This window comes from Tamandua tetradactyla, chromosome 7 (genome assembly GCF_023851605.1).
Source record: "Tamandua tetradactyla isolate mTamTet1 chromosome 7, mTamTet1.pri, whole genome shotgun sequence".
Classification (NCBI taxonomy): Eukaryota; Metazoa; Chordata; class Mammalia; order Pilosa; family Myrmecophagidae; genus Tamandua; species Tamandua tetradactyla.
In genome coordinates this window covers 114,729,470-114,752,122 of record NC_135333.1, presented here as the reverse complement: position 1 = coordinate 114,752,122, position 22,653 = coordinate 114,729,470, and the positions used below count along the sequence as shown (strand labels likewise).

Below are 22,653 nucleotides of genomic sequence, written 5' to 3'. Positions count from 1 at the left end.
GTGACAGACCAACGACCAACCAGAATCTTGGACGTGCCTGGGCAAAGTCCTGGGGAGGAGAAGTAAGAAGTAGGCAGGAATGGGATAGGATGAAGCAGATTAAAACCAATCAGATATCAGGCGGGCAGTCAGGAAAGTTATGATTGGGTAAAATCTGAAAAGAGACAGGTTAGGACTCATATTGACGTGGACGAAAAGCCAATTACCCGCCTAATGAGCTCTGAGGGCGGGAACTTGGAGTGGCCAAGGGAGAATTGGCGTCTCGCTCAGTCATTCGGCCCAACGAGGGGGCTAGGTAATCCAGACACCTCCCTCATATTGACTAATGGGCGTTACTTAGAGCCGCCCATGGTGGGAGGGGACTGGGCTGTGCCAGGAGAAGACCGTCGCCATATTGGCCCTCCCAGGAGACGTCTTTAGTTATTAGGTAGTATGCTTAAACCGAGCTTTCCAACTCCACAGGTGTCAGGCCCAGGACTAAGAAGTCGCTTTTGGCGCGAATTTCCACCCATCCACTCTGGCTCGTTTGAGTCCTTATTTAACAGCCTTTAAAAGGCAACGCTGACGTCTCATTCCTCCCCTGGCGGACGAATGCCTTAGAGTGTGGGTGTAAGCCCTCTGAGTGCAGGCATCACGAAATTTGGCGTCAGCGCTTGCAAAAGTAGTTAACACTTAAATGACCAATTTTGCAAGAGAGTCCAGCGAACGCCATTTCATTAAATTATCCGACAAAGGCACTAGTTTCTTAATGACCGGTTTAGTTTTCAAGAGCTTGTCTTTCAGGCTAAAGCGCGTTAGGGAATCTTCCGTACTCCAAGTCCTGAACTGCTTCTCCGATACCCGCACCCCCGCCCTTAATTGTAAATATCGCCGAAACATAAAGCAAGATAGCCGAGTTACTGCTTTTTATAACCACAGTGATGAAAGAAGATTTTGCACAAGTCACCTGAATTCTGTCCTCCATTTTGCATCCCCTTTACCCTAGTTTTGGTGGAGAAGGCCTGGGTGGCTTGTAAATGACATGAAGTTATTCTTTTAGTACTTGTATCTTGTATGTTGTCACTTTATTATCTGCATTACAGCACTTCATTATATGCTGTCATGTTTTAAAGTCTGGATTCTCCTAAAAGATGTTAAGCCCTTTGAAGGTAGGAAGTGAGGCCGCTGCTGATTTGGACAGGGGCTGGAAGAGAGAAAATGATTGTGGAGTGCCTGCTGTATTAGATACCTAGGTCCATTAGGACTTTGCATTTCTTAAGTAATTCTTATAAGGAAGATAGAACTTAAGTATTTGGGACATTATTATGTATTTTACAGGGGAAAAAATTGGGGTAACTTGGCCAAGGTCACAAAAATAAGTTTGTAGGTGCCAGATTCCAACCCAGAGTAATCCACAGAAATTTATTCACAGTTCCTTGTATTACTGTTTATATAAATGGGCTTAATTAAAAAACTGTTTTAAAAACTTTTATTGCTACCTTCTACCTCCTGAAAAGAAAATTTCTGCCCATACTGCCTGCACAGCTCAATCTTCTTTGTACACCTTTATTATAAAACTCATCACATTACGTACAATTCCTTGCATCTTTCCCTGGATTAAAGTTTCCAAAGACTAGTCTATATCAGAATCCTATGGGGTATTTCTTAATCAGGTTCCTAGACCCCACCCTAGACCTAGTAAATGTGGGTTAGAGGGTAGAATGGGTCTTCAGAATATGATTGGGAGAGGAGTGTGGGGTGGGGGTGGGGAGGTGGTTACTTTGTATTACAAATATTCCACATCCATGACTGTTCAATAGGAAGTTCTCTAAAGTGATGCCTTCAGCCTTGGCCAGTCCAGGAATGGTGTCATCTGACTTCCTCATCCTGCGAATTTCCTCGCAGACTGTAAGTTTTAAACTGGCTGCTGAACCTGCCTGTGACCTTGTGCAGCTCGGTCCCATTGATCTGGACGGGAGTGTGGTCCTTGGTGCCAATGGTGAAGCTGCTGGCGGAGCGTTGCCGCGGCACATACAGCTCCGCGAACTCGCCGGAGTGCTTCTTCCCGTCAAGGCAGTGCCTGGTGCCCACGATAACGCACGGGAGCCGAGAAAGGTTTGAGAACATGAATTTTTAAGTGGCTTTTTCAAGTAATTAGTTCCTAAACCAGAGTTTGGTAAATAGTAAGGGAAGAAACTGGAAGGAAGAAACTTCCTGGAGGGAAAAACCAGCATTACTCAATCTTGTAAACCATGCTCTGGAGATTCTAAACAGCTGTTTGGCATATTCAGCAAAGGGCCACACCTAAGCTGTCTAGGGCGGGGGAAAGAAACTAACATTTATATTGTCGAGCTTAATCCTTTCACCGATTGAAGAGATTATCATCCTTTTTTACAGATGAGAATACTAAGGCTCAGATCCTTTAGTTAATTGTGACTGTTCTGTTCAGCTTCAAAGTCTGTTTTTTTCCGTGGTTCTATGCTGGTCTATGCCTGAAATGAGAAGTAGGCTCTAATTTTATCCCAGGTTCTGAGGAAAAGGCCTAGATTTTGATCCAGAAATACAATAGCCACCTTCCTTTTTACAATCCTTTCCCTTTGTTCCTTCTAGGACAACACAGAATTCAGTGCCTAGCCAGTGAGGCTTGTCCTGGTCATATCCTTCCTTACTGAGAGAACCTGAGAGCTAATGAACTATGATCTATTCTCCTGTGAATTTTCTTTAGATTTAGTCCCCACAACCCCCCCCCCAATTGAATGAATACGTTTATTTCAAGACTTCTCAAATCCTTCACCCATCAGTGTCAGTCTATGCAACCATCTGTGACATCATTGAAGTTACTCCTGTTTTTAAAAAGCAATGTGGAAAATTTAAAAAAAAGTTTTTTTGAAGCAATGTGGATCATTTGAGGATTGTTTTACTTCAGAACCACTCTTATGAACAGACTGTGCCTGGCTGTGTAGTAAGCCTCACATGGGAAAAATGGTGGCATTCCTGTATGCAGTATGGTCTGTACTGCACTTATTCATTATTTAGGCTCATCATCCACTACTGTTCATGGTACTTAGTATTTGTTGAAGTTTCACCCAAAACCATAGGGTTTTTTTTTTTTGGGGGGGGGTTGTCTCCAAAGTCCAGACCTTCTGGGCTGTCAAACAAATTGTTATTCTTAACTTTGATAAGAAGGATTCCTGTGAGCTCTTTCCTACCTCCCCTGGTATGAACATTTGTCCATTATGCATTTTTGTTTTGTTTTTACATACCTCCATGAGAGTTATCTGTTAAGACCCTAGTCTTCCTCAAATAGAGTAGGTAATTTGAGAGTAGGGATGATAGCTTTTCATTTTGTATACTCTCTATCTAGCATGTAGTTGACACAAACACTTAGTGAAAGGTGAAACCTAGTCCCCACCATCCTGAAAAGATTTCCAGATGATCACAGTGCTAAGAATTGATTCTCAGCCTTCATTTGATTGTCTTACACAGCAGGTTAAATCATTCTTCCTGATTTTGAAGCCACTCTTCAGCTTTGGTCAGTTACCCATTTAGCTATCTTATAACTAGGAGTATTTTACAAATTAAAATACACAGATGAACTGCACAACGCAATTAGTGAACCCTAAGTTAAACATGGACAATAATTAATAGTACAATTATAAAAATAGTACAATTATAAAATGTCTTCATCAATTGTAGTAAATGTACACCAGTGCAAGGCGTTAATACTAAGATGGTATGTGGAATCCTGAATTTTATGCATGATTGTTCTGTAAACCCATAACTTTAATTAAATATCTTTGTAGGGTTTTTTTTTTTTTTTGCATGGACAGGCACCGGGAATCAAATCCGTATCTCCAGCAAGCCAGGTGAGAATTCTGACATTCTAATTAAATATCTATATCTATCTATCTTTCTATCTATCTAATACACAGATGATTCAAAATTCTTTTATACCGTCACTGTAAACTTCCTTCTTAGTAAGCTTTCAGCTAGATCTATTAAGGACAAAACAGACCAATGAAATTTTATTTCACCAGTCCTAACTACTCTAAGGTCAATAAGGTCAGAAAAGAAAAAGAATACTCTGACAAGACAATAAGTTTCAAGGTTTCTTAACACTTGCTTTCCATCTCTCGGAATAAGAAAGCAAGCCTAAGTTTTTCATATCACAGGTTAAGGTATTTACAGTGCAGTGGTGTTTCTAAAATCTGGATGGATCATTACACACCTCTGTAATGACCGTGAAAAGGTAAGAGCCTTATCCAGAAAAGAACTGTAGTAAGCTGGGTTTCATTCTGTTTGGGAAACCCAGAACCTGTTGATAAGTCTAGGACTGGCTGCAAATATTCTCAATGTTATTATCATTATTTAAAATGACTCTTTCAGTTCCCTTTCCCTATCTTTCTTCCCTGTGATTCATCCCTGCCTACTCTGTACCTTGTACTAGGAAGGTATTTATTTAGTCCTTTGGCAAACCTATGACTTTGGTGATCCTGAAGGAGGAAGAAGGGCTGGGGTGAGGTAGAGTGGGGTGGGCTGGGTGGGAGGTGGATGAGTTTTTCTGTGAGTTTAGAGAAGTGTAGTTAAAAATACAATTTAGTTGTTGTTGGAGCTGAACTGTAGCCCACAACCTTCTTGAATATTCTCTTTTCTGAAGAGGTCTGCAAGAAGACAGTCCAGACTGTAAACCAGCTGATAAGTCTCTGGAGCTTGAAGACCCTTTGCCACGTAAAAGCAAAGGTAATTTGAGGCCTGATGACGAAGAGGAAGAGAAATTGCAAGTTCCCATGTGTACAACCCATGTGCATCCTTGAGAGTTAGGAAGATAGGCTCAAGGCAACTGGAGGGGTGGGAGAGCCTCAACTCCAGACAGGCAAACTAGCTTTTCTGAACATTTAAATCTGACCCCTAGGAACTTCAGCTTGGAACTAACACACCAAAACATTTCCCTCCCCTAAAATGTCCAGCCCCCGCAATGAACTGAACTAACCTTGCTAGGAGCTGCAGTAAGGGCAATACCAGGAGCGTGGGAAACGGTAGTTAAGGCTGATTTACCCTCACCATTAACCCATCTCACCCCACCCTACCCCACCCCCACTCCTGCACCCCAAGGGCACCTGGGGACTTGCCAGGCAATTCAGCCTTTTTTTTTTTAACCCAAAAATAAAGTCGTTTCCCTTTCTTCCTCTCCTGGGATAGTAGCCTTTAGTCCCTCCAGAGTCCAGATCTTAGGAGAGAGCTACACTTTTTCTCCCAGAAAGGGAGAATAGCCCCAGACAGGCTTAACAGATGTGGGAAAAGGACCTGCCCTCCCCGGTCATCCAAGACAGAGGCTGGAGGAAGGAAGGGGAGGGCAGTGAAGGTAGAAGGCCACAGGCTGGTCCTGTTTCACCCTCCCAGAACCAGGGCCAACCTGGGGGCGGGCAGAGGGCTGGGTCGGGGGAGGGAGTAGGAGGATTCGTAAACAAACCGGCCCGGGCCACGAGGTGCCTAAAGGAATGGGGTGGGGTTTGCAGGCCTCTCAGGCCCAGCCCTGGACGACTGCTGTGGGCTGGGCAGCGGCCTCTCCACCCCCCGTTTCCGGCTAGGGGTGGGCCATTTGGCTCTCCCTAACCACAAACCCCTCCTTCCTGCTTTGCCCTCCCTCCTCCCGGAGGCCCGCTGAAGTTCGGAGGTTTGACTCCTAACCTCTTCAAGTCTTCACTGTCCCCAGGGTAAAAAAGCAGGTCGGGTGGGTAGTTCATCTAGGGGAAAGGTCCTGAAGCACTGTCAATTCCTTTTTGTTTTTTTGGCCAGGGAGGTGGGAGAGGGGGGAAGGTGGGAGAGAGCAGGAGTCCCACAGGCTTTTGCCTCCAGAGTTCACCAGCCTCCCCTCCCTCACCTACCTAAAGCCTTAACCTTTGCCACTTCCTTTGTTCTTTCTGGCCTTCCCCTCCCTTCACCACTGTAGGATATCAGAGGTACCCGGACAAAAGTCCCTGGGAGTTTTCCAGGAAGAATTTATCTTTCTTACTCACAATAGAATAACTGACACCTATCTCCTTCTTACAGATTAGGAAATTAATTTAAAATTTGAGAGGAGCCAATCAAGATCACAAGGCAGAATTAGGCTAGACTCCCTGACTCCAATTCTCTTTCTTCAGCATTTCCCGAAGTATGGGGCACTTAGCACTGGTGGAATTTGCCTATTTCTTTATGTGTTCATTTACTGGATTTTAGAAAGAAATTGAACTACCTATTAAGCCTGTGATTTCACGACAAAGAAAAGATAATAATTAATATGGAACAAGTGGTGGGTACATGATTACAGTAAAGATTATGAAGGTAGAATGGGAAAGATTGAAGTGTGAGGAAATGCACTGTTCTGTCCTTTCTAAGGAAGGACGAGGGACAATGGACATGTGTCAAAGAGGGGATGACTCTAAATGACCCCAAGGTTCCTCCTAGCTCTGACCTTCTAACAAGTAGCTCTTCTTAAGAGCTAACCAAGAGTATTTTAAACGGGAAGTGGAAGCCACAGAACAAGAAAAACTGAGTGTAGGGAGTTAGGATTTTTCCCTGAGCCACTCCACCACCACCACTACCATGAAGGGTCCAGAGCTGACAAGGAAGACTTTCTGCTCTCCACAAGTAGAGGGTGGCAGGACAGAGTGACCAGGTTTTAGAATGGTCCCTTCCCCAACCCTTGGGAATTTAGTCTGGTTATTCTTCATTCCTGCAAGGTGCACATGGCAGATTGAAGGGAAGTTCACTGCTTATGCGGTACCTCTGTCCTTTGACCCTCTCCTCAGTGCTGTCCACAGGGTCTTACCAGTTCAGTCTACCAACATGAAACTCCTTTAGCTGATGCTTCTCCCTGAGTACAACCTACTCAATGCCCATACAGACCAGGAGAAGGAGGTTGGGGCCCAACTATTGGGTCTATGGGCAATTGGTTGCCTATGCCTGTGAGGCTTAGTCTTCTCCAGCAAATTCAAAAACAGTGCCTCCAACATTATGTGCATTATATGTCCCTTATAATACAATAGGAAGCATACCCCATCACCCAACAAATATTCTTTCAAAAACTGTTGAATCTGAATCTAAGCAAATCTTTAGAACTAATTTCCAGTTTGCAGAAGATAGAAAAAGAAGATACGTGAATACTCAAAGAAGCAAATCGGAAAATTAAAAATGATGGGACTTTCTCTAGGGCAAGTGACTCTTTCTTCAAGTCAATGACAAAGAAAAAGAGGGACAGAAGAACTGCTCTAGCTTAAAGGAGATTTAAGAGGCATAACAACCTCATGTATTGTGATCTTGTTTTGAACAAACTAACTATGAAAAGACAGTTGGGCAATATTTGAGAAAAATTAAATATGAACTGGGTATTAGATGATATTAAGGAATTACTGTTAATTTGGGGGTATGATAAAAGCATTGAGACTAAGAAAATGTTCTTTTCTTAGCAATGCATATTTAAATATCAAAGGGTTTAAGGTCATGGTGTAAATACTTCAAAAAATCAACTGTGCTAAATATGGCAAATATTAGTAATTAAGTCTGAATTATGGGTGTATCAGGTTCATTTTCTTCTCTATTCAGATTTAAGAAAGTTTTAAATAAGTTATTGCAAAATTTTTTAAGTAAATAAATAATAATAATTAAAATACCTACGGGCTCCTTTCTGCTTTCACAACCCCAGTCTCAGTCCCAAGATCATTCCTTTCTGCTAGAATTTAGCACCTTCTCAGCTGCTCTCTCCTTTTCACCCCTTGCCACACCAGTTTATGGCGTAATGCCAGAGGCATGCCTCCTCTTGCCATCTATCTCTGTGGTTTAGAGGAGGTAAGTAGAAGTCTGAGACTTCTCCTACAGAGCCTTTTTTCGACCAGTTTCACGTGGGGTGGGGGGCAGAATTAGGGGGAGACACTCTTCTGAAGTCACCCAACTCCCAGGCAGTCAGCATCTATCCCACCACATGACTGACCCAGAGGAATGGACTCGAAGAAATTTAAGCAGTCTCCCTGGGCAGTCTTCTGACCTTGGCTGAGGTAGTAGGGAGTAGGCTAGAGAACTTCCTGCCTCCCAACCTGTGTGATTATTTACATGCCCAGCATTCTCCTCTCCCGTCACCTCCACTCCAGACCAAACCAATCTTTCTACTGATGTTCTTTCATTCAGTGTTGAAACATGCTCTGTGCAAGGCAGGGTGCTAGACATTGGGGAGGCTAAGATGAACGAGACCATGGTCCTGCCTCAAGGAACTTACAGCCTAGTAGAGAAGACTCATACGCAGCTAATTACAATTTTCTGTCTTAAGTGCAGTGGAAGTACATACATCTACTCTCCCACTTGGGTTCTCCCACAATCCTCCTCACTGCACGTGATATCAGTTCTCAAGTCTCGTCAGTCTTATTCCACAAAGATCTTTCAGATCCATCCCTTCCTTTCTCTCCACACCCCTAGTCACTGCTTTAGTTAATATCCCCACCTCCAAAATTGTTTAGTTTGGTTGCTACAATTATAGATTGATTTCCTTGCTTCTAGGTTGATCCTCTTCAAAATAGGCTCCACACTGTGGCTCTAGGGAAACTTATCTTATTGAACAAAGATCTCATCCTATTGTACAAATAAAATGAAATCTTCCCAGACACCACTTTTCACTTACAGGTGTAAGTAAAAACTCTAGCCATGCCCACTCACCTACTTATTGTTCACAAAATAGGCCAAGTGGTTGGTTGTCTCTATGACATCAACTGATAACACACATACACACAGGTGTGTACCTAGAGGACACTTTCCCTGTAGTTAAAGAACTCTCTTTTAAAGTCTTAGATTAAACTTCAACTCTGGAATACTTTCCAGAAACATCCTTCTCTCCCTAGAAATGGCCACACATTTACATTATGCACCCTGCCCCCAACCATCCCACACATACTGTAACCCCTGCGGTCTTTTCTCTTGCGACCTACAACATTTTGCACTTACTTGTTGCACTTACTTGTCTGTACATTTATAAATACAGTGTTATGAAATGAAACTGGGTTTTAGAGTCACAGATCAAGGTTCACATCCAGGCTTTTTAACCATGCAACTTTGGGTGAGTTACTTAACCTCTTTGAACCTTTGTTGCCTCACCTATAAAATGACAATATTAATATTTAACTGGAAAAGTAGAGAAATTGAACAAAAATTGGTCTTTTATTTTTGCTTTTGTTGTAAGTATATGTCTGTGTTTACTTTTGCCACCCAAGTAACACGTAAACATCATATCTTTGGAGAAGATTGTTAACAGAATTGGGCAGGTGTACCAGTTTGAATCTGTTCTCTACCCCAGAAAAGCCATGTCCTTTAATCCTCATTCAGTATTGTTGAGTGGGAGCTTTTTGATTCTTTCCATGGAAATGTGACCCTCCCAATTGTGAGTGGCAACTTTTGATTAGATGGTTTCCATGGATATGTGTCTCCACCCATTCAAGGCGGGGTTGCTTACTGGAGCCCTTTGATAGGGAACCATTTTGGAAAGAGCCCAGGCAGCCTGAGACCTTTGGAGAAGGAAAATGCCCTAAGAGGAGCTTCATGAAAGGAGAAGCTGAGAGAGAAAGTTAGCAGATTTCACCATGTGCCCTTCTAGCTAAGAGAAAATTCCGAATTTCATCAGCCTTTCTTGAGTGAAGGTAACCTCTTGTTGGTACCTTAAATTGGACATTTTCACAGTCTGAGACCTGTAAACTTGCAACTTAATAAATTCCCCCTATAAAAAAAAAATTCCCCATTCTGTTTCTGGTATATCCCATTACAGCAGCTTGCAAACTAAAACGGCAGGTATTTGCACATCTCCCTTCACCAAATATCTCCCATCATGCCATACTCTCTTCTCCCAGAGTCAGGGCAAACTGTTCTCACCAATTAGCAGCTTAGTTTGCAGCTTTCCAATCACTTTTCTATATGTATACATACATTTATATACATTCAGCAGATATTTATTCGATGCCTACTCATGCCAAGCACTGTTCTAGAGTGGCAATGAGGGTACAACAGTGAAAAAACAGAAAAACCTTTGTTGTTTTCAGCTTATGCACTTTGTTCACATGTATCTCTTTGTTGTTAATATTTTTAGGTAAATAGGTATTACAAGTTTTATACTAGCCTGTTTTTTAAACTTAAAAATGTTAAGAATGTTGTCATGCTAGTTTATTTCATTCTAGTTTAATATTTCAAACTCTGCTATAACAAATATCTTTGTATGTATATATTTGTGCCCACATATGGCATTTAGGAAAGAGTGGAGAGTTGTATAGCATAATGATTAAAGAACACAAATTCTGGAGACAGACTCTAAGGTGTAAATCCAGATCCTGCCACTTACTAGCTAAAAACCATGGGCATGTCACTGAGCCTCTGTGCTTCACTTACCTAACCTTTAAAATGAGAAAATAATAATTGAGGTGTGGTTAGAAACCTGGCACACGGTTAGCCTTGATACATTTGCTTACTAGTGTTTTTGTTATAGATTTCTAGAATTACAATTTCTGAGCCAACATTATGCAGATTTAAACTTTGATACACTGCCAAATTATCTTCCAAAATATTTCCAGTTACACTCGTACCATATCATGAAAGAGATAATTTCTCTGAATTTTCATCAATTTAAAAATTTTTGTCAGTTGGACAATTTCATTATTGAAAAAAAAATTTTATTGAGAAATCTTCACACACACACACACACATTCCATAAATGGTGTACAATCAGTGGCTCACAATATCATCACATAGTTGTGTATTCATCACCATGATCATTTTTAGAGCATTTGCATCACTCCAGAAAAAAAAATAAAAAGAAAAAACCCATACATACCATACACAAAAAGAAAAAAGAAAAAACCCATACATACCATACACCTTACCCCTCCCTCTCATTGACCACTAGTATTTCCATCTACCTAATTTATTTTACTCTTTGTCCCCCCTATTATTTTTTTTAATCCATATTTTTTACTCATCTGTCCAACCCTAGCTAAAAGAAGTATCAGACACAAGGTTTTTACAATCACACACTTGCATTGTAAATGTTACATCTTTGTACAATCATCTTCAAAAATCAAGGCTACTGGAACACAGCTCAAAAGTTTCAGGTACTTCCCTCCAGACACTCCAAAACACCATGAACTAAAAAGGGATATCTATATAATGCATAAGAATAACCTCCAGGATAACCTCTCAGATCTGTTTGAAATCTCTCAGATCTTTATTTTGCAACTTTATTTTGACTCATTTCTCTCTTCCCCCTGAAAGGTCAGGAAGGCTTTCTCAATCCCTTGATGCTGGGTCCCAGCTCATCCTGGGAGTTCTGTCCCACATTGCAGGGAGATTTACACCCCTGGGAGTCATGCTCCATGTACGGAAGAGGGCAGTGAGTTCATTCAACTCTGCTGAGTTGGCTTAGAGAGAAAGGCCACATCTGAGCAACACAAATGATTCTCTGGGGGTAACTCTTAGGCCTAATTTTAAACAGGCTTAGCCTATCCTTTGCAGGAATAAGTTTTATAGGGACGAATCCCAAGATCGAGGGGTTGGCCTATTGATTTGGCTGTCCCCACTGCCTGTGAAAATATGAGAAATTCTCTAAATGGGGAAGTTGAATATTTCCTCCTTTCCCCCCTGTCCCCCAAGGGGATTTTGCAAATACTTTTTTATTCACTGCCCAAATTACTCTGGAATATATTGGGGCATCACACTAATCTGGACAAACTAACAAAATATCACACTCTATTCAAGATTCCCTGTACTTATGGTGTTCAACAAAACTAACCACCCAAGTAAATTAGGGAAAGTACAACCCCAAATATAAATTTTGCACCCAATAAACATCTCTCCATTCAGTCTCACACAGAAATTAAAGTTTTAAAATATAGACGATATCATCCTTTATCCTATGTTCTGATATACCTTGGTCCTATCCAGATCAGCTTCATTCATGTCTGTACTCGAAGTTTGGTTACTTTCTCAATTTTTAAACAGTTCTGTATAGAGTACTGCTGACTTTCATAGCTTTAGAGCTCTAACTGAGTCTTAGGTGTCACATAAATACCTAGAGTTTCTGGGAAGGACCATGTTATACACAAACAGCTCAGTATCTCAGAATTTCGAATTAATAGTTACACCTCCTGAGTATATGTGACTGCTATAAGAGCTTACAGTCTAGGACCCTTTACAATAGCCCCCAACCTGATAACCCATACTCTCAACTTTAGTTCACTGGGTTTTATATTATAGTTAGTTCATATGATAGAGACATGATAATATTTGTCTTTTTGTTCCTGATATTTTATTCAACATACAGTCCTTAAGATTCATTCACCTAGTTGCATGCCTCACAACTTCATTCTTTCTTGCACCACTCAGTAGTCTGCTGTATATACACACCATAGTTCCCCCTTCCATTCCTCTGTCATTGCACCCTTAGGCCACCTGCATTTGTTGTGGATTGGCCTCCAGTAATTGTGAATCTGGAACACTGCCACATAAACAGCAATGTATAAATGTTCATTCATGTCCCTATTCTCAGTTCCTCCAGGTATATTCTGAGCAACAGTGTTTCAAGATCATATGGCAAACCCTCAGCCCCACCCCTGCCCCACAAACCTCCCATGGAACCACGATTTTGCCCTTCAAGGGGCTACACCTCGCAGTTTCCTTACTGACAGTGAATAGGTACATCTCTTTCTCTACATTTTCTTTAGCACTTGTTTCTCTCTGTTCGTTTTTGAACAATTTTATTCACCCATCATACAATCCAACCTAAGTGTATAGACATGCCTTTGCCACCATAATCTATCTGAAGATATTCCCTTTTCTTCTGCAAAGCATCTGTTCCCCTTTCCCTTGCCATCTGCCTGTTGACATTTACTTTAGATATAATGTCTTTGTTACACTCAGTGGAGGCATATTAGAATGTTACTATTGACTGTATACCCTAGCTTACATTGATTGTACTTTTTCCCATATACCATCTATTTTCAACACCCTGTGATATTGACATTCATTTGTTCTCCCTAATGCAAAAAACATTTTTTAATTTGTACATTTAATTAGCATCATTGTCCGATTTAGGCATTCCTAAATTATACCATCTCAGTCTTTATCCTCTAAGTTTCTGTGCTGTTTTGAAAGGATGTATGTCCCCTAGAAAAGCCATGTTTTACCTAAATCCCATTTCATAAAGGCAGAATAATCCCTATTCAATACTGTATGTTTGAAACTGTAATTAGATCATCTCCCTGGAGATGTGATTTAATCAAGAGTGGTTGTTAAGCTGGATTAGGTGACGATATGTCTCCCACCCATTTGAGAGGGTCTTGGTAAATTTCTGGAGTTCTATAAAAGAGGAAACATTTTGGAGAATGAAGGAGATTCAGAGAGAGCAGAGAATGTTGCAGCACCACAAAGCAGAGAGAGAGTCCATGAGCCAGCGACCTTTGGAGATGAAGAAGGAAAATGCCTCCCGGGGAGCTTATGAAACTGGAAACCAGAAGAGAGAGCTAGCAGATGACACCGTGTTCGCCATGTGCCTTTCCAGCTGAGAGAGAAACTGTGACTGTGTTTGCCATGTACCTTCTCACTTAAGAGAGAAACCCTGAACTTCATCAGCCTACTTGAATCAAGGTATCTTTCCCTGGATGCCTGTGATTGGACATTTCTATAGACTTGTTTAATTGGGACATTTTCTTGGCCTAGAACTGTAAACTAGCAACTTATTAAATTCCCTTTTTAAAAGCCATTCCGTTTCTGGTATATTGCATTCTGGCAGCTAGCAAACTAAAACAGTTTCCTTCTGGTTTCATACATACCCCCAGACCTTCTCCCTTTATCATACTCATATTCAGCTTCATTCAATATACTTATATTATTATGCTATAATTGGATATTATTGTACTATCCATTTCTGAATTTTTACAGTCAGTCTTGTTACACTAATCTGTATTCCTTCAGCATCAATTGCCTAATCTCTACTGTATTTCTATCTCCTGATAACCTGTGGTCTTAACTTCAATTCTCAATGTTTACTCATTAATGTCATTTCATATAAGTGAGACCATATAGTAGTTGTCCTTTTGTCTCTGGTTAATTTCACTCAGTATAATGCCTCAAGGTCCATCCATGTTGTCACATGCTTCATGACTTTATTTTGTCTCATAGCTGTGTAATATTCCATCGTATGTATATACCACAGCTTGTTTAGCCACTCATCCACCAATGGACATTTGGACTGTTTCCATCTCTTGGCAATCATAAATAATGCTGCTATAAACATTGGTGTGCAAATGTCCGTTTGTGTCCTTGCCTCATGTCCTCTGAATATATACCTAGCAATGGGATTGCTGGATCATATGAATTTTCTGTATTTAGCTTCTTGAGGAACCACCAAACTGCCTTCCAGAGCTGTTGTAAAATGTACATTCCTACCAGCAGTGGATAAGTGTGCTTCTTTCTCCACATCCTCCCAGGCACTTTTCATTTTATGGTTTTTTCTTTTGGTGGGGGGGTTGGCCATTCTAGTGGGTGTCAGATGATATCTCATTGTGGGTTTGATTTGCATTTCTCTAATAGTCAATGAAGTTGAGCATCCTTGCATGTGCCTTTTAGCCATTTATATTTCCTCTTCTGAGAAGTGTCTGTTCATGTTTTTGCCCATTTTTAAATTGGATTGTTTGTCTTTTTGTTAATTGGAGAATCGCTTTATATATCCTGGATACTAAACCCTTATCTGATAATGTGGTTTCCAAATATTGTCTCCCATTGCATACACTACCTTTTTACTTTCTTGACAAAGTTCTCTGATGAACAAAAGTTTTAATTTTGAGGCGTTCCCATTTATCTATTTCTTTCTTCAGTGCTCATGCTTTGGGTGTAAGGTCTAGGAAACCACCTCCTATTGCAAGTTTTATAAGATATTTCCCTACATTTCTTCTAAAAGTTTTATGGTCTTAGCTGAACTGTTTAGGCCTTTGATCCATTTTGAGTTAATTTTTTAATAGAATGTGAGATATGGATCTTCTTTCATTCTTTTGCATATGAATATCCAGTTCTCCATGCCCCATTTATTGAAGAGGCTGCTCTGTTTCAGGAGGGTTGGTTTGACTGCCTTTTCAAACATGAGTTGTCCATAGATGAGAGGGTCTATATCTGAATACTCTATTTGTTCAATTGGTCAGTTTATCTATCCTTATGCCAGTACCATTCTGTTTTGACTACTGTACTTTGTAATATGCTTTAAAGTCAGGTAGTATGAGACCTCTCACTTCATTTTTCTTTCTCAAGATAGTTTTAGTTATTGAGAGTATCCTTCTCTTCCAAATAAGTTTAGTTATTGGTTTTTCTATTTCTTCAAAGTAAATTTTTGTGATTTTAATTGGTATTGCATTGAATCTATAAATCAATTTGGGTAGAATTGACATTTTAACTATATTTAGTCTTCCAGTCTATGAACATGGTATACCCTTACATTTATTTAGGTCTTCCATGATTTCTTTTAGCAACTTCTTGTAGTTTTCTGTGTACAGGTCTTTTGTATCCTAGTTAAATCTATTCCTAAATATTTGATTCTTTCAGTTGCTATTGTAAATGGAATTTTTTTCTTGATTTCCTCCTCAGATTGCTCATTACTAGTGTATAGAAATACTACTGATTTGGGGGTGTTGATTTTTCATCCAGCCACTTTGCTGTACTCATTTATTAGCTCTAGTAACTTTGCTGTAGATTTTTCGGGATTTTCAACATAAGTATCATATCATCTACAAATAGTGATGGTTTTACTTCTTCTTTTCCAATTTGGGTGTGTTCTAGTTTGTTAGCTGCCAGAATGCAATATACCAGAAATGGAATGGCTTTTCAAAGGGGGAATTTAATAAGTTGCTCGTTTACAGTTCTAAGGCTGAGAAAATGTCCCAATTAAAACAAGTCTATAGAAATGTCTAATCAAAGGCATCCAGGTAAAGATACCTTGGTTCAAGAAGGCCGATGAAGTTCAGGGTTTCTCTCTCAAGTGAGAAGGCACATGGCAAACACAGTCAGGGCTCCTCTCTCAGCTGGACAGGCACATGGTGAATACGGTGTCATCTGCTAGCTTGGTCTCCTGGCTTCCTGTTTCATGAAACTCTCCGGGAGGCGTTTTCCTTCTTCATTTCCAAAGGTCGCTGGCTGGTGGACTCTCTGCTTCATGGTGCTGCAGCATTCTCTGCTCTCTCTCTGAGTCTCTCTGAATCTCCAAAATGTTTCCTCTTTTATAGGACTTCAGAAACTAATCAAGACCCACTCAAATGGGTGGAGACATGTCATCCCCTAATCCAGTTTAACAACCATTCTTAACTAAATCACATCAACCAGGGAGATGATCTCATTACAGTTTCAAATATACAGTACTGAATAGGGATTATTCTACCTTTAAGAAATGAGATTTATATTAAAACATGGCTTTTCTTAGGGGGCATACTTCCTTTCAAACCAGCACAGGGTGCCTTTTATTTCTTTTTCTTGTCTAATTGCTCTGGCTAGAACTTCCAGTACAGTGTTGAATAGCAGTGGTTGCAGTGAACATCCTTGTCTTGTTCCTGATTTTAGAGGGAAAGCTTTCAAGCTTTCTCCAATGAGGATAATGTTAGCTGTGTTTTTTTTATATATTCCCTTTATCATCTTGAGGAAGTTCCCCTTTCTATTCCCCTCCTTTGAAGTGTTTTCATCAAGAAAGGATGTTGAATTTTGTCAGATGCCTTTTCTGCATCAATTGAGATTTTCTGCATCATGTGGTTTTTCTATTTTGATATGTTGATATGATGTATTACATTAATTGATTTTCTTATGTTGAACCATCCTTGCATACCTGGATAAATTCTACTTAGTCATGGTGAATGTCTTTTAATGTGCTGCTGGATTTGATTTGCAAGTATTTTGTTGAGGATTTTTGCATCTATATTCATTAGAGAGATTGGTCTGAATTTTCTTTTTTTTTTTTTTCCTCTTTTTTTTGTAATATCTTTGTATGACTTTGGTATTATGGTGATACTGGCTTCATAGAATGAGTTAAGTAGCTTTCCCTCCTCTTCAATTTTTTTGAAGAGTTTAAGCAGAATTGGTACTAATTCTTTCATGAATGCTTGGTAGAATTCACATGTGAAGCCATCTGGTCCTGGACTTTTCTTTTTTGGGAGCCTCTTGATGACTGATTCAATCTCTTTGCTTGTGATTTTTTTTTTTTTTTGAGGTCATCTATTTCTTCTCTAGTCAGTGTTGGTTGTTCTTGCCTTTCAAGGAAGTCCATTTCATCTACATTTAGTTTATTAGCATATAGTTGTTCATCGTATCCTCTCATTACCTCCTTTATTTCTGTGGGGTCAATGGCTATATCTCCTCTTCTATTTCTGATTTTATTTATTTACATCTTCTCTCTCTCTCTCTCTCTCTCTCTCTCTCTCTCTCTCTCTCTCTCTCTCTGTCAACCTAGAAGTAGGGGTCTATCAATTTTATTGATTTTCTCAAAGAACCAACTTCTAGTTTTGTTGATTTTCTTGACTGTTTTCTTGTTCTCAATTTCATTTATTTCTGTTCTAATCTTTGTTATTTTTTCTTTTCTTGGCTTTGAGGTTAGTTTGCTGTTCTTTCTCTCATTCTTCCAAGTGAACAGTCAATTCCTTGATTTTTGCTTTCTTTTTTTTAAATATAGGCATCTAGGGCAATAAATTTCCCTCTTAGCACTGCCACTGCTCCATCCCATAAATTTTGATATGTTGTGTTTTCATATTCATTTTCCTCATGATAGTTACTGATTTCTCTTGTAATTTCTTCCTTGACCAACTGGTTGTTAAAGAGAGTGTTGTTTAGCCTCCATATATTTGTGAATTTTATGGCCCTCTGTCTGTTGTTGATTTACAACTTCATTCCATTATGATCTGAGAAAGTGTTTTGTATGATTTCAATCTTTTTAAATTTATTGAGACTTGGCTTTGTGACCCAGCATACGGTCTAACCTTGAAAATGGTCTATGAGCACTTGAGAAAAATGTATATCCTGCTGTTGTGGGGTGTAATGTTCTGTAAATGTCTGTTAAGTCTATTCATTTGTTATATTATTCAAATTCTCTGTTTCTTTATTGATCCTCTGTCTAGATGTTCTATTATTAATGAGAGTGGGCAATTGAAGTCTCCAACTTTTATGGTAGAGGTGTCTATTCTCCCTTCAGTGTTGTCAGTGTTTGCCTCATGTAGTTTGGAGCACTCTGGCTTGGTGCATAAATATTTATAATTATTATGTATTCTTGTTGAATTATTCTTTTTTTAATATATAATGTTCTTCTTTGTCTCTTTTAATTGTTGTACATATGAAGTCTAATTTGTCGGATAATGGTATAGCTACTCCTGCTCGTTTCTGATTGTTGTTTGCATGAAATATCTTTTCCCAACTTTGCACTTGCAACCTATTTTTGTCCCTGGTTCTAAAATGAGTCTCCTATAGACAGCATATAGATGGGTCCTGTTTTTTAAAAATTCATTCTGCCAGTTTTTTGATTGGGGAGTTTAATTCATTAACATTTAGTGTTATCACTGTAAAGGCAGTACTTTCTTCTACCATTCTGCCTTTTGGATTTGCTATGTCACATCTCATTTTTTACCTTTACTGATAGTCTTCATTTCTACACTCTTCTCCAGACCTTTTTCTCCTACCTTTTCCTGTCTGCCTGTAGTGCTCCCTTTAGTATATTTTGCAGAGCCCATCTCTTGGTCACAAATTCTGAAAGTATTTAATCTTCCTCTCATTCTTGAAGGACAGTTTTGATGGACATAGAATTCTTGGTTGGCAGTTTTTCTCTTTTAGAATCTTAAATATATCATACCACTGCCTTCTCACCTCCATAGTTTCTGCTGAGGATCTACACATAGTCTTATTGTATGTGATGAATTGCTTTACTCTTGCTTATTTCAAAATTCTCTCTTTCTCTTTGACAACTGACAATCTAATTGTTAAGTGTCTTGGAGTATGTCTATTTGGATCTATTCTGTTTAGGATATCCTGCACTTCTTGGATCTGTAATTTTTGTCTTTCAGAAGAGATGGGAAATTTTCAGTAATTTCCTCTATTAGTCTTTCGCCTCCTTTTCCCCTTCTGGAACATCCACGGCATGTATATTTGTATACTTCATGTTGTCATTCAGTTCCCTAAGAACCTGCTCATATTTTTCTGTTCTTTTCTCTATATTTTCTTTTGTGTGTCAGATTTCAGATTTCTAGTCCTGTAGGTCACTAATCCTTTCTTTTCCCTCTTCAAATGTATTGATGGTTTCCATTGATTTTTTCCATCTCTTCTATTGTGCCTTTCATTCCCATAAGTTCTGTGATTTGTTTTTCGAACTTTCGAATTCTTCTTTTTGTTCACCCAGTGTCTTCGTCATATCCTCCCTCAACTCACTGATTTGATTTTTGATGAGATTTTCCATGTATGTTCAAACATCCTGAGTTAGTTTTTTCAACTCCTGTATCTAATTTGAATTGTTGGTTTGTTCCTTTGACTGGGCCATATCTTTGGTTTTCCTAGTATAACTTATTTTTTGCTGGCATCTAGGCATTTGATTTCCTTGATTAGTTTATTCTGGAGGTTGTTTTCACTTATCTAGGGTTTTCGTGCTGGATGGCTGTGGTCTCTATCTGTTCTTTGACATTCAGTTCAACTTATTCAGGGCCTCTAGCATAAGTTCTGTTTAACTGATCAGAATTTTTTAGTTCTTGTTTTTCTGTATCTTGCCCTGCCTATATGGAGAATTTTTTTTTAAGGAGGGTTTCTGCAGATATTGTAGACCCCAATCAGATTTTCCCAGACCAGACTGGCCTCCTCTCAGGAGGAAAGAGTCTCCAGCATCAGTTTAGGGTGAGACTTAGCAGGTTGTCAAACTTTCGTATAAAGCCTCTAGACTCTGCTTTTCCTATCCTGCCCAGCATGTGGCACTTGTCTGCCCATGGCTTCCCATCAGAGTAAAGTGATGTGGTGACTTTAATTTCAGCAGATTCCCTGCCAGGGCATGAAACAGAGGTGAGGTTATAGGCTGGCATTGATCGCCTCAATTTTCCAGTCCCTAGAGCCTGAATTCCTTGAAGATGGGATTCCACTTGAGCTGGGCCCCTCCTTTTGCTTGGGGAAGGTACAGCCTTTAGGGAGTTAACTCCTTTCACCTGACTCGTTACTCTGTCACTCAGACAACTTTAATTCTGCCCTTGCCTGGGGCAGTGCAGAAGCCTGAGAAGGCTTGCAGCACTATCTCATGTGCAGTTAAGGACTAGAAAAGCAACAAAAACAACAAAAAAACCTTTTCAGAGGGCGTACACCACCCTCACCCCCACTTCTAGGGTTTGTCCATCAAGAGTTTAAGTTGGGATGTGGCTGTATATATCTCCAGGCTCTTTGTGCCTCCCTTTTCTTGGGGTCTAGCCCTTTTCCAGTATTTTGTGTTGTCTGACTCAAAAGCCTTTGTTGTTTTTTTTTCCATCAGCCCCACCCCCTCTCTCTGCAAAAACTCCTAGTACCTTTAGTGCTTATTCCAGGTTTATCTATACTGGAGGCCTATTTTCAGTAGTCAGAATTTGTTAATTAATTCCACAATTGGAGCTTGGTTATGCTAAACCCTTGCTACTAGTAAAGTCTGTTTCCGTTCCTTTTGGGGAACCGGCCTGCTAAACTCATTGAGGAGGGGCACTGGCCTCTGTGGCTTTGGGGACTTAGAGTTCTATGTGGGGTCTCAGCCGGTTTACCAGTCCAAACTGGTATACACTGTGTCTGGTCGATGTAGCCCCAGCAGTTGTTCTATACTGTTCCTGGCTATTTACTAGCTACACTGGAGGATGAACTTAAATTCTGCATTTCACTAAGCTGCTATCTTGCCGAAAATGCTCCTGTTATTGAAATTTATATTTTCCCGATTTATTGTGATATGCAAGAAGTGTCTTTTCTATGTTATTGTCCTTTTGTATTTTGTACTCTGTGGAATTGTCTTTTTATATCTTTTGTCCATTTTTCTATTGAATTTTGGCCTTAAGCAATTTATGCATATTAGATATTAATTACATTTCAAGCAGAGAAAATTCAATATAAAGGAAAAAATCTTTGTTTAAAATACCATAAATATTTTCTACCTACTGATGGTCTTATTTGGGGTTTGTTTTTTGAGATAAAAAAAATCAACTTTAGTGAAATGTAAATTTTATACAATAGTATGCCCATTTTAAATAATGAGTTTAGCCAAAGGTATGTACCTGAGTAATCACCACAACAATGAAGTACAGAATTTCTATTACCCTAAAAAATTCCCTTGTGCCCCATCCTCCCAGATAGTCTCTGCTAACTACCACCCACCCCTGTCCCAGGCAACCACTGAATTGCTTTCTATCACTGTAGATTAGATTTGTATTTTCTAGAGCCTTATAGGAATGGAGTCATTGAGTATGTACTCTATTTGGGGGGAAGGTAGCTTCATAATGTCTTTGAAATTCATTCATGTTTTGGGTACCTTGTTTCCTATTGTTCCTGCATTGTATTCCATTTTATGGACATACCACAAATTATTTATTCATTTACCTGTTGATGGACATTTGGGTTATTTTCAGGTTTTTACTATTATGAACAGAGCTGCTATGAATTCCTGTGCAACTCTTTGGGTGATTGTTTTTTCATTCTCTTGGCTAAATACCTAGGAGTTTAATAGCTGGGTCTTATAGTAAAATGTAGCAGTTTATATTTTTTTAACTTCTTATTTTGAAATCATTTCAAATTTACAGTACACAAATTCACAAATTCTCTCAGTGATTTTTTGTCTGAAAATGTCTGAATTTGTGACCAAGAGACTAGCTCTGCAAGAAATACTAAAGGGACCACTAGAGACAGATATGAAAAGACAGAAGAGAGAGGTGTGGAGAAGAGTATAGAAAGAAGGAAAATTAGATATGACATATAAAATACAAAAGGCAAAATGGTAGAGGAAAGTACTACCCGTACAGTAATAACACTAAATGTTATTGCACTCCCCAATCAAAAGGCATAGACTGGCAGAATGGATTAAAAAACAGGATCCTTCTATATGCTGTCTACAGGAAACACATCTTAGACCCAAAGATAAACATAGGTTGAAAGTGAAAGGTTGGGAGAAGATATTCCATGCAGATAACAACCAGAAAAGAGCAGGAGTAGCTATACTAACATCCAACAAATTAGACTTCAAATGTAAAACAGTTAAAAGAGGGCCAATATGGCAGCTTAGCAATGTGCGCATTTTAGTTCGTCCTCCAGAACAACTACTAAATAACCAGAAACAGTACAGAACAGCTCCCAGAGCCACGTCAGTGACTGGACACACAGCGTACCCCAGTCTGGACCAGCTGGACCGGCTGCAAGCCTCCCCAAAACCGTGAGTTCCACAAGCCGCAGCGGCCGGCGCCCAGCGCCCTGCCCCCACAGGCAGCTTCCCAGAGGGAAAGGAAAGAGACTCTAAACCAGCTCAAGGAGGAGTTCGCTCACTGGGCTCACGGAAAAAGAGGAAAGGGGAGGAAAGGGAGGTTTTAGTGGCTGTGTTTCTACGGAGACTTGGCAGCCTCTGGATTCAGCAGCGGGACTTCTTGGGCTGCAACTGCCCCAGGCATAGGCAGAAACGGGCTGCTT

General features: G+C 39.8%; 1 protein-coding gene and 1 pseudogene across 6 annotated transcripts in view; one reads left to right on the top strand and one right to left on the bottom strand.

The window, feature by feature from the left end:
* SP7 (Sp7 transcription factor) overlaps window positions 1–22,653 on the top strand; it is a 68,944-nt gene that overhangs the window by 834 nt on the left and 45,457 nt on the right. For 2 of the 6 annotated variants that reach the window (XM_077110840.1, XM_077110842.1), the window contains exons 2-4: window positions 1,885–2,094; window positions 3,783–4,228; window positions 4,637–4,719. The gene's annotated coding sequence lies outside the window, so the exon portion shown is untranslated. Of the gene's footprint in view, window positions 1–10; window positions 428–1,794; window positions 2,095–3,782; window positions 4,229–4,636; window positions 4,720–22,653 lie in introns of those variants that run through there. The other 4 variants (XM_077110843.1, XM_077110844.1, XM_077110841.1 and 1 more) reach the window with 4 other exon arrangements.
* LOC143690589 (small ribosomal subunit protein eS21 pseudogene) lies at window positions 1,689–2,106 on the bottom strand (annotated as a pseudogene).